This window comes from Pinus tabuliformis, chromosome 5_1, assembly GCF_031772625.1.
Source record: "Pinus tabuliformis cultivar Carrire ecotype Pingquan chromosome 5_1, CPIR1, whole genome shotgun sequence".
NCBI lineage: Eukaryota > Viridiplantae > Streptophyta > Pinopsida > Pinales > Pinaceae > Pinus > Pinus tabuliformis.
In genome coordinates this window covers 434,267,759-434,278,431 of record NC_142305.1, presented here as the reverse complement: position 1 = coordinate 434,278,431, position 10,673 = coordinate 434,267,759, and positions in this window count along the sequence as shown.

The window sequence follows — 10,673 nt, the reverse complement described above, 5'->3', positions numbered from 1 at the left end:
TTAACAACATGGAAATTTTTCAATCTCAATCTGAAAAATTTATTGCGATCTCATCACAGAATTTTAATGTCAAATTCCAACGAAAATGAAACTTTTAGTTAACTGTTGGACAATGCTTATACGGGCGGATGACAGTATTTAACACTTGATTGTGACTTGTGACGTGTGACATGCATGCCAATGCATGTCAGTAGATTAGATTGAGATGAGGGTTGGAATTTCAAAACAGATTTATTAGTGAAATTTGATTTTTTATAGATTTAAAAAAAAAAATTAAAAATAATATATTACAAAAATTTGAGATGAAAGACATTTTTATAAGTATTTTGGTCACAAATAAAAACAAATTTAAAAATTGTTCTGAATAAATTATAAATCTCTATTTATTAAAATAAATTTAAGTTATTATTTGGATTTATTTAAATTAATTATAATTTTGTTAAATTTAATGGAAATTATAATAAAATAAATTTTTGTTATTATAGATTTTGTAGTGAATTTAACCTTAATTTCAAAAAGAAATCTCTCAATGAATGTATATCATGAGAATCTCATGTGAAAGACATTGTAGCCGGTATTTTGGTCACTAATAAACACAAATTTAAAGCAAGTTCATGCAAAGGTGACTCCCACTCTCAACCCCTCCCAATGAGATTTGAATCTCTAACTTAGTGGAGACTAAACCTCGCACAAACCAATTGGTCTAAACTTCATGGGTAAATACAATACATTATGCATGTAGAAAATATCATCATCTAATGAAAAAGTTGTGCCAAATCATAATGATATGTTACATATGGATAAATCAAAATTAATTTCCTTATCAACCTATTTAAAGTGTCTTGAAAACCATTTGTAATTTTTGTTTTGTAGTATGGCAAACTGTACATTAATTCATTCTTCCGGGATAGTACAATTGGACCCAACAAACAATTCATTCTTCCCAGGATAATACAATTGGATCCAACAAACTTTATCCAATACTCAAAAACAATCTCTCCAACTTTTGGTTAAATAAAATGCATGAGACAATCTTCCCTTAACTTAATAAATATAAATCAACCATTGAAATAATTAAAATTGATAATAAAACAACTATAATTATAAGTAATATTTAACAAATTAATTAAAAACTCACTATCATATAATAAAAAAAATTCAAAATACATTATTACATCTTTTTATATCCAATAAAAATTTACGATATGCAAACTATAAAAATATCAAATAATAAATAGACCATAGCAAAAACCTCACAGCCTCTAATAATCTCTTCCTATAACAATAAATAAAAGATTGCCCATCTTTTAATATCTAATAAAAACTTACAATATGCAAATTATAAAAATATCAAATAATAAATAGATAATAGCAAAAACCTCACAGCTTCTAATAATCTCTTCCTATAAAAATAAATAAAAGATTGCCCTTTTGAACGAAAGAAAAAATAATCTCTTCCTATAACAATAAATAAAAGATTGCCCTTTTGATCGAAAGAAAAATTTATATAATGCTTTCCAAATTTGTGATATAATGACCAGTTTAATGATAAAGAAATAAACTTATTTATAAAAGGGGATATTGAAATTAACTTAAATTTGCTCCTTTCATTCTTGTAAGCATAATATAGGATGTGGTATTTGATAATAAATTCTTATGCCTTATATGATAATGCAGATTACAACACAAGTACCTTGATAGTGTACCTTGATAGTGTACATTCCATTGTTAATTTGATATATAAAGTGGTAACTATTATAATAATCATAGTGGTAACTATTATAATTGACTTTAGGCTTATGTGATCCATATCAAGTTAGAGAAAGATTCTTTGGCGAAAATCACATGGAATCAAATGAGATTCCATGTGATTTTCGCCGAAGAATCTTTCTCTAACTATTATAACTATAATTTGATAGTGTATATGTCCTCGGTGTTTCCAATCGTGACTGTATCTTTTGCGCCACTTTTTTGTATCATCTGGAGCTTTTATATTGGCTCAATATAATACAATGAAGCTTTTTCTTTCTGAAAAACTATTATAATAATAATAGGTGCGATACATTTGATATATATTATTATTAATTAATTATTTTTATTTTTATTTTGTGATTTAAAAAAATAAAAATAAAAAGTTAATAGATTTTTTTTTTTATGTTGTAATTTAATTAGTTTTGAGGATTAATTTAATTGGTCGCAAAATTTAATAAAATAATTTTAAATATATTATAATATTTAATGTATTTTTAAATATATAAATAAAATCAATACTTTTCTAATTTTTTTGATGTTAAAATTTTATAACTTTCACAACTAGAACTATTATTTTGAAAAACTCATTTGTAAAATATGGCATTGTTTTTCGCTAGACAAGATAGTAAAATATAATTCCACAAATTAAACCTCAATTGAAAGTGATAATATACTCCTCAAAGTTGGAATTTCAAAACAGAATTAGTTTTCACACCTCCCAACCTATTTTTACATTTTTAAAGAAAATTTTGACCATAAATAAATGTCTTTCGGATTCATCACATCATTAAGATTTCGTCGCCTTTTAAAACCAAGTAATGTGATTCATCTTCATAACAAAATAGTGTATTAACACATTGTAATAAGCAATTTATCGATCCCTATTTCCACCCATCCCACTGATCAAAGTCCAAGATGACCAGACAAGGCATTAAAATTGGATTGATCCCATTTGCTCATCACATCATTAAGATTTCGTCGCCTTTTAAAACCAAGTAATGTGATTCATCTTCATAACAAAATAGTGTATTAACACATTGTAATAAGCAATTTATCGATCCCTATTTCCACCCATCCCACTGATTAAAGTCCAAGATGACCAGGCAAGGCATTAAAATCGGATTGATCCCATTCGCTGATGTCATTTCCGTTAGTAACATGTGATGCCGCTACTAACTTCTAATTCGTACATATTGATCAAATTTATTGTACTCAAGAAATATGATGCTGTCCTCGTGACTTGTATTTTCTCTTTGGTCCTCTGTTTGGCAATCTTATTCTGGAAAATATAATTTCTACTTGTCTTAGTTGTGATATTTAAGTATAAGAATTTTTTAGTGTTTAGGAATTGGTTGAGACTTAATTAATTGAAAGATTTTTTCTAATTAATTAGCTTCTTAATTTTGTTAAATTATTTTGTTTTTTTCCATGAAAATTTCTTCAACTCTACCACACTTAAATGGCTGATAAACTTTTAACATAATTAAAATATTTAAATCCCCAGAGAAAGATTGAAAACTGAAAAATGGTTGAGAAATCCTCCATTTAAATGCGCAGAGAAAGATTGAAAACTGAAAATTTGGATTGAAAACTGAAAATTTGTTGAGAAATTCTCACTTGATATTAGTAATGGAATTGTATACGAAATTAAGAATAATTTCAAATTATTAAATTTATATTATCCATAATTTTTTATTTTTAAAAATCTAAATTCTAAAAAACGTATTCTGGAATAGACCACACATATATGTAATTAAGATTATTCAGATTGATCTTTAACGTTAGGTAAAATTGAATTTGTGAAAAAGTCAAAATAATAAGGTTGTTAATAAAACTTTTAAATAATAACTCGTGATACTAACTCTGTAGTATTAGATATAGTTAAAAGCCTTTTAAAAAACTTTGGAATTATCAACCAAATGGCTGCATTCCAGCCAAAAATAAATTATCTCTGTGTCATTTGAACTGCCCTCCTCCTTTCAGTACTGTGTGGGATTAAATATGTGGCTTTGGCCTTACGGCGGAGCGTCCCCTCCGACCCCTCTACTTGCCTGTAACATCCATCCTGATTCGATTTTCATATGGAGTTTTTCGGTCGGTTTTGCATCACCCAGTGGGCGTAAGAACACTTAGATCATTTGCTCCTGACGGCTTTCAATTGCGAAGATATCTCCAATGTTACACAGTCCTCCTGACGGCTTTCAATTGTGAAGATATCTCCTATGTTACACAGTCCAATGTTAGAAGTCTGTTCCATCTCCTCTTTTAGTTTTGAAATTGTTTAAACAATTAGCACAGCCATATTTAGGAAGGTAAATATGGTTGATATAGGCGAATAGGTGTATATCAAGGGGATATTAACCACATTTTTTAATATAGTTGATATAGGTTATTAAGTTAATTAATTATTAATAACTATATAAATATTAATACCTATATTATTTATATATATATATATATATATATTATTATATGAATATTATAATAATAATATAAATTCATAATAATATTATTAATAATATATATATATATATATTATTATATGAATATTATAATAATAATATAAATTCATAATAATATTATTAATATTAATTAATTAGATTATCATTATATTATTTAAGAAATAAAATAATATAATTATTATTATTATATTAATATAAAATTATAAAAATAATAATAATAATAATAATTATTATTATTATATATAAATATAATTATTAATAAGATAATAATATAATTAACAAAATAATAATAATAATAATTACTATTATATTTTATTATTATTATTATTATAATATATTAGGATTATTATTATATTATTATAACAATAATATAAAATAATAATAATAATAATCACAATTATATTGAATTATTATTATTATAATAATAATAGCTCATAATAATAATCATGATCCAATAATAATTAGAATTGTGATAAGTGAATTATCATGTGTAATTTTTTAAAACCAACCATTTATGATAATTAATAAATATATAAATAATAACAATGATATTTTTATATATTTATGATTATTCTATTAATATTATTACAATAATATAAACTCATAATAATATTAGTAATATTAAATATTAATAATTCATAATTAGTAATATTAATTAATTAATAATAATAATAATAATTCTTGAGGATTTATTAATTCAACCATGTTTATTTTAGTATTTTTAATATTGGTCTTAGGGTTTGTATACATTGGGTTTATAATATTAGTCCCTTTTGTTTATCATTACCCCAGGGATTAATACAAAAAACCCTAGGGATTATGAACCAAAGGGAATAATATTAAACATAAAGGACTAATATTATAAACCCAAGGAATTAGTGAACCCAACGGATAAATATTAAAAACATAAGGGTTCAAGAAGCGCAAGGGATTGATATTACAAATACAAGAGATTAATAAAGATGACCATGATTGATATTATAAACCCAAGTTAATAATAAAACCATGGTTGACCATGTTTGGCTATGATTGACAATGGTTTATCATGATTGATATTATAAACCTAAGGGAATAATAAACGCAAGGGATTGATATTATAAACCCAAAAAGCAATAATAAAACGAAAGGATTAATACTAAAACCCCAAGGGATTATGAACTGAAGGGAATAATATTAAACCCATGGGACTAATATTATAAACCCAAGGAACTAATAAACCCAATGGTTTAATATTATAAACCCAAGGAATTAGTGAATCCAACGGATAAATATTAAAAACCTAAGGGCTCAAGAGATTAATAAAGATGACCATGATTGATATTATAAACCCAAGTTAATAATAAACCCATGGTTGACCATGTTTGGCTATGATTGACAATGGTTTACCATGATTGATATTATAAACCTAAGGGATTGATATTATAAACCCAAATGAATAATAAACCCAAGGGATTAATACTAAAACCTGAGGGATTATGGACCCAAGGGAATAATATTAAACCCAAGGGACTAATATTATAAACCCAACATTCGTAAACCCAAATATAAATATTACAAAGACTAAAATAAGCATCATTTATTTTCATGGTGAGACAATCCTTGTCACAATGTGACATTCAACCACGGTTGACCATGATTGATATTATAAACCTAAGGGAATAATAAACCCAACGGATTGATATTAAAACCCAAAAGAATAATAAACCCAAGGGAGTAATACTAAAACCCCAAGGGACGATGAACCCTAGGGAATAATATTAAACTCAAGGGGCTAATATTATAGACCCAACATTTGTAAACTCAAATGTAAATATTACAAAGACCAAAATAAACATGATTTATTTTCATGGTGAGACAATATTTGTCAAAATGGGACATCCAACCATTGGACTAATATGGTAAACCCAAATATAAATATTACAAACACTAAAATAAACATGGTTTATTTTCATGGGGAGACAATCTTTGTCAAAATACGACATTCAACCATTAGACTAATATTATAAACCCAACATTGGTATACCCAAATATAAATATTACAAACACTAAATTAAACATGATTTATTTTGATGGTGAGACAATCCTTGTCACAATGCGATATTCAACCATGGTTGACCATGATTCATAATATAAACCTAAGGGAATAATAAACCCAAGGGATTGATATTATAAACCCAAATGAATAATAAACCCAAGGGATTAATATTAAAACCCCAAGGGATTGTGAACCCAAGGGAATAATATTAAACCCAAGGGACTAATATTATAAACCTAAGGGAATAATAAACCCAAGGGATTGTGAACCCAAGGGAATAATATTAAACCCAAGGGACTAATATTATAAACCTAAGGGAATAATAAACCCAAGGGATTGATATTATAAACATAAAGGAATAATAAAACTAAGGGATCAATACTAAAACCCCAAGGGATTATGAACCCAAGGAAATAATATTAAACCCATTGGACTAATATTATAAACCCAACATTGTTAAACCCAAATATAAACACTACAAGCACTAAAATAAACATGGTTTATTTTCATGGTGAGACAATCATTCTCACAATGTGACATTCAAACATGTTTGACCATGGTTTTCTATGATTGACAATGGTTGACCATGATTGATATTATAAATGCAAAGCAATAATAAAACGAAGGGATTAATACTAAAACCCCAAGGGATTATGAACCGAAGGGAATAATATTAAACCCATGGGACTAATATTATAAACCCAAGGAACTAATAAACCCAATGGTTTAATATTATAAACCCAAGGAATTAGTGAACCCAATGGATAAATATTAAAAACCTAAGGGATCAAGAAGCGCAAGGGATTGATATTACAAATATAAGAGATTAATAAAGATGACCATGATTGATATTATAAACCCAAGTTAATAATAAACCCAAAGGATTAATACTAAAACCCCAAGGGATTATGAACCCAAGGAAATAATATTAAATCCAACGGACTAATATTATAAACCCAACATTGGTAAACCGTAATATAAATATTAGAAAGACTAAAATAAACATGGTTTATTTTCATGGTGAGACAATCCTTGTCACAATGTGACATTCAACCATGGTTGACCATGGTTGTCTATGATTGACAATGGTTGACCATGATTGATATTATAAACCTAAGAGAATAATAAACCCAAGGGATTGATATTATAAACCTAAAGGAATAATAAAACTAAGGGATCAATACTAAAACCCCAGGGGATTATGAACCCAAGGAAATAATATTAAACCCATGGGACTAATATTATAAACCCAACATTATTAAACTGAAATATAAACACTACAAACACTAAAATAAACATGGTTTATTTTGATGGTGAGACAATCGTTGTCACAATGCGACATTCAAACATGGTTGACCATGGTTTGCTATGATTGACAATGGTTGACCATGATTGATATTCTAAATGCAAAGCAATAATAAAACGAAGGGATTATACTAAAACCCCAAGGGATTATGAACCGAAGGGAATAATATTAAACGCATGGGACTAATATTATAAATCCAATATTGGTAAACCCAAATATAAATACTAAAAAACACTAAAATAAACATAGTTTATTTTGATGGTGAGACAATCCTTGTTACAATGCGACATTCAAACATGGTTGACCATGTTTTGCTATGATTGATATTATAAACCTAAGGGAATAAAAAACCCAAAGGATTGATATTATAAACTGAAATGAATAATAAACCCAAGGGATTAATACTAAAACCCCAAGGGATTATGAACCCAAGGGAATAATATTAAGCCCAATAAACCCAAGGGAATAATATAAGCCCAACATTTGTAAACCCAAATATAAATATTACAAACACTAAAATAAACATGGTTTATTTTCATGGTGGGACAATCTTTGTCAAAATGCAACATTCAACCATGGGAATAATATTATAAACCCAACATTGGTAAACCTAGATATAAATACTACAAACACTAAAATAAACATGGTTTATTTTGATGGTGAGACAATTCTTGTCGCATTGCGACATTCAACCATGGTTGACCATGTTTGGCTATGATTGACAATGCTTTATCATGATTGATATTATAAATCCAAGGGAATAATAAACCCAATGGATTGATATTATAAACCCAAATGAATAATAAACCCAAGGGATTAATACTAAAACCCAAGGGATTATGGACCCAAGGGAATAATATTAAACCCAAAGGACTAATATTATAAACCCAACATTCGTAAACCCAAATATAAATATTACAAAGACTAAAATAAACATGATTTATTTTCATGGTGAGACAATCCTTGTCAGAATGTGACATTCAACCACGGTTGACCATGGTTGACCATGATTGATATTATAAACCTAAGGGAATAATAAACCCAAGCGATTGATATTAAAACCCCAAGGGATTATGAACCCAAGGGAATAATATTAAGCCCAATAAACCCAACATTCGTAAACCCAAATATAAATATTACAAACACTAAAATGAACATGGTTTATTTTCATGGTGGGGCAATCTTTGTCAAAATGCGACATTCATCCATGGGAATAATATTATTAAACCCAAATTATTTACATTAATACTAAAATCCCAAGGGATTAATATTAAAACCCCAAGGGATTAATATTAAAAACCCCTAGGGACTATGAACCCAAGGGAATAATATTAAGCCCAAGCGATTAATACTAAAACCCCAAGGGAATAATATTAAACCCAATGGACTAATATTATAAACCCAATATTGATAAACTCAAATATATATACTACAAACACAAAAATAAACATGGTTTATTTTGATCGTGAGACAATCCTTGTCACAATGCAACATTCAAACATGGTTGACCATGGTTGGCTATGATTGACAATGGTTGACCATGATTGATATTATAAACCTAAGGGAATAGTAAACCCAAGGGATTAATACTAAAACCCCAAGGGATTATGAACCCAAGTGAATAATATTAAACCCAAGGGACTAATATTATAAACCCAATGTATATAAACCCTAAGACAAATATTATAAACATTGAAATAAACATGATCGACCATCATTGATGTTCATATTGAGACAATCCTTATCACCATTCCATGTTGGACCATGGTCGACATCATAATAAATCATGTTTGACTCAAGAATAATAAACCCAAGTGATTGATATTATAAACCCAAGGGATTAACACTAAAACCCCAAGGGATTATGAATTAAAGGGAATACTATTAAACAAAAGGACTAATAATATAAACCCAAGGGATTGACATAATAAACCTAAAGGAACAATAAACCCAAGGGATTATTATTTATTTTCATGGTGAGACAATCCTTGTCACAATGTGACATTCAAGCATGGTTGGCTATGATTCACAATGGTTTACCATGATCGATATTATAAACCTAAGAGAATAATAAACTCAAGGGATTAATATGAGAAAACCAAAGGAATAATAAAACGAAGGGATTAATACTAAGACCCCAAAGGATTATGAAACCAAGGGAACAATATTAAATCCAAGAGACTGATATTATAAACCCAACGTATATAAACCCTAAGAAAAATATTATAAACATTAAAATAAACATGATCGACCATCATTGATTTACATATTGAAACAATCTTTGTCAATGCGATGTTGGAGCATGATTGAACATGATTGATTTTCATATTGTCGCAATGTGATGTTGGACCATGGATGACCATGGTTGATTTTCATATTGAGACAATCTTTGTCCCAATGTGACGTTGTAGCATGTTTGACCATGGATGACCGGTTTTCATAATGTGACATTGGACCAAGAGACCATCTTCGTCACAATGTGACCATGATTATTGACCATGGTTGACCATGATTAAGAATGGTTGATTTTCACATTGAGACATCTTTGTGACAATGGGACGTCGGACCATGGTTGACTTTCATATTGACCATGGTTGACCACGATTGACCATGATTGATTTTCATTTGAGATAATATTCGTCACAATGTAGCATTTGACCATGGTAGACCATGATTAAAGATGGTTGACAACACTGATTTTCATATTGAGACAATAATTCTTATAATGTGATGTTGGACCATGTTTGACCATGAATGACCATGCTTGACGATGATTGACCATGGTTGATTATCATATTGAGACAATCTTTATCACAATGTGACATTGGACAAAGAGACAATCTTCGTCACATTGTGAACATGATTATTGACCATGGTTGGCCGTAGTTGACAATGATTGACCATGGTTGATTTTCACATTGAGACAATCTTCGTCAAAATGCGACGTTGAAACATGGTTGACCATGGTTGATTTTCATGTTGAGACAGTTCTTTCACAATGTGATGTTGGACCATGGCTGACCATGATTGACGATGGTTGATTTTCATATTGACCATGGTTGACCATGGTTGAGCGTAATTGACCATGATCGATTTTTATATACAATCTATGTGACAA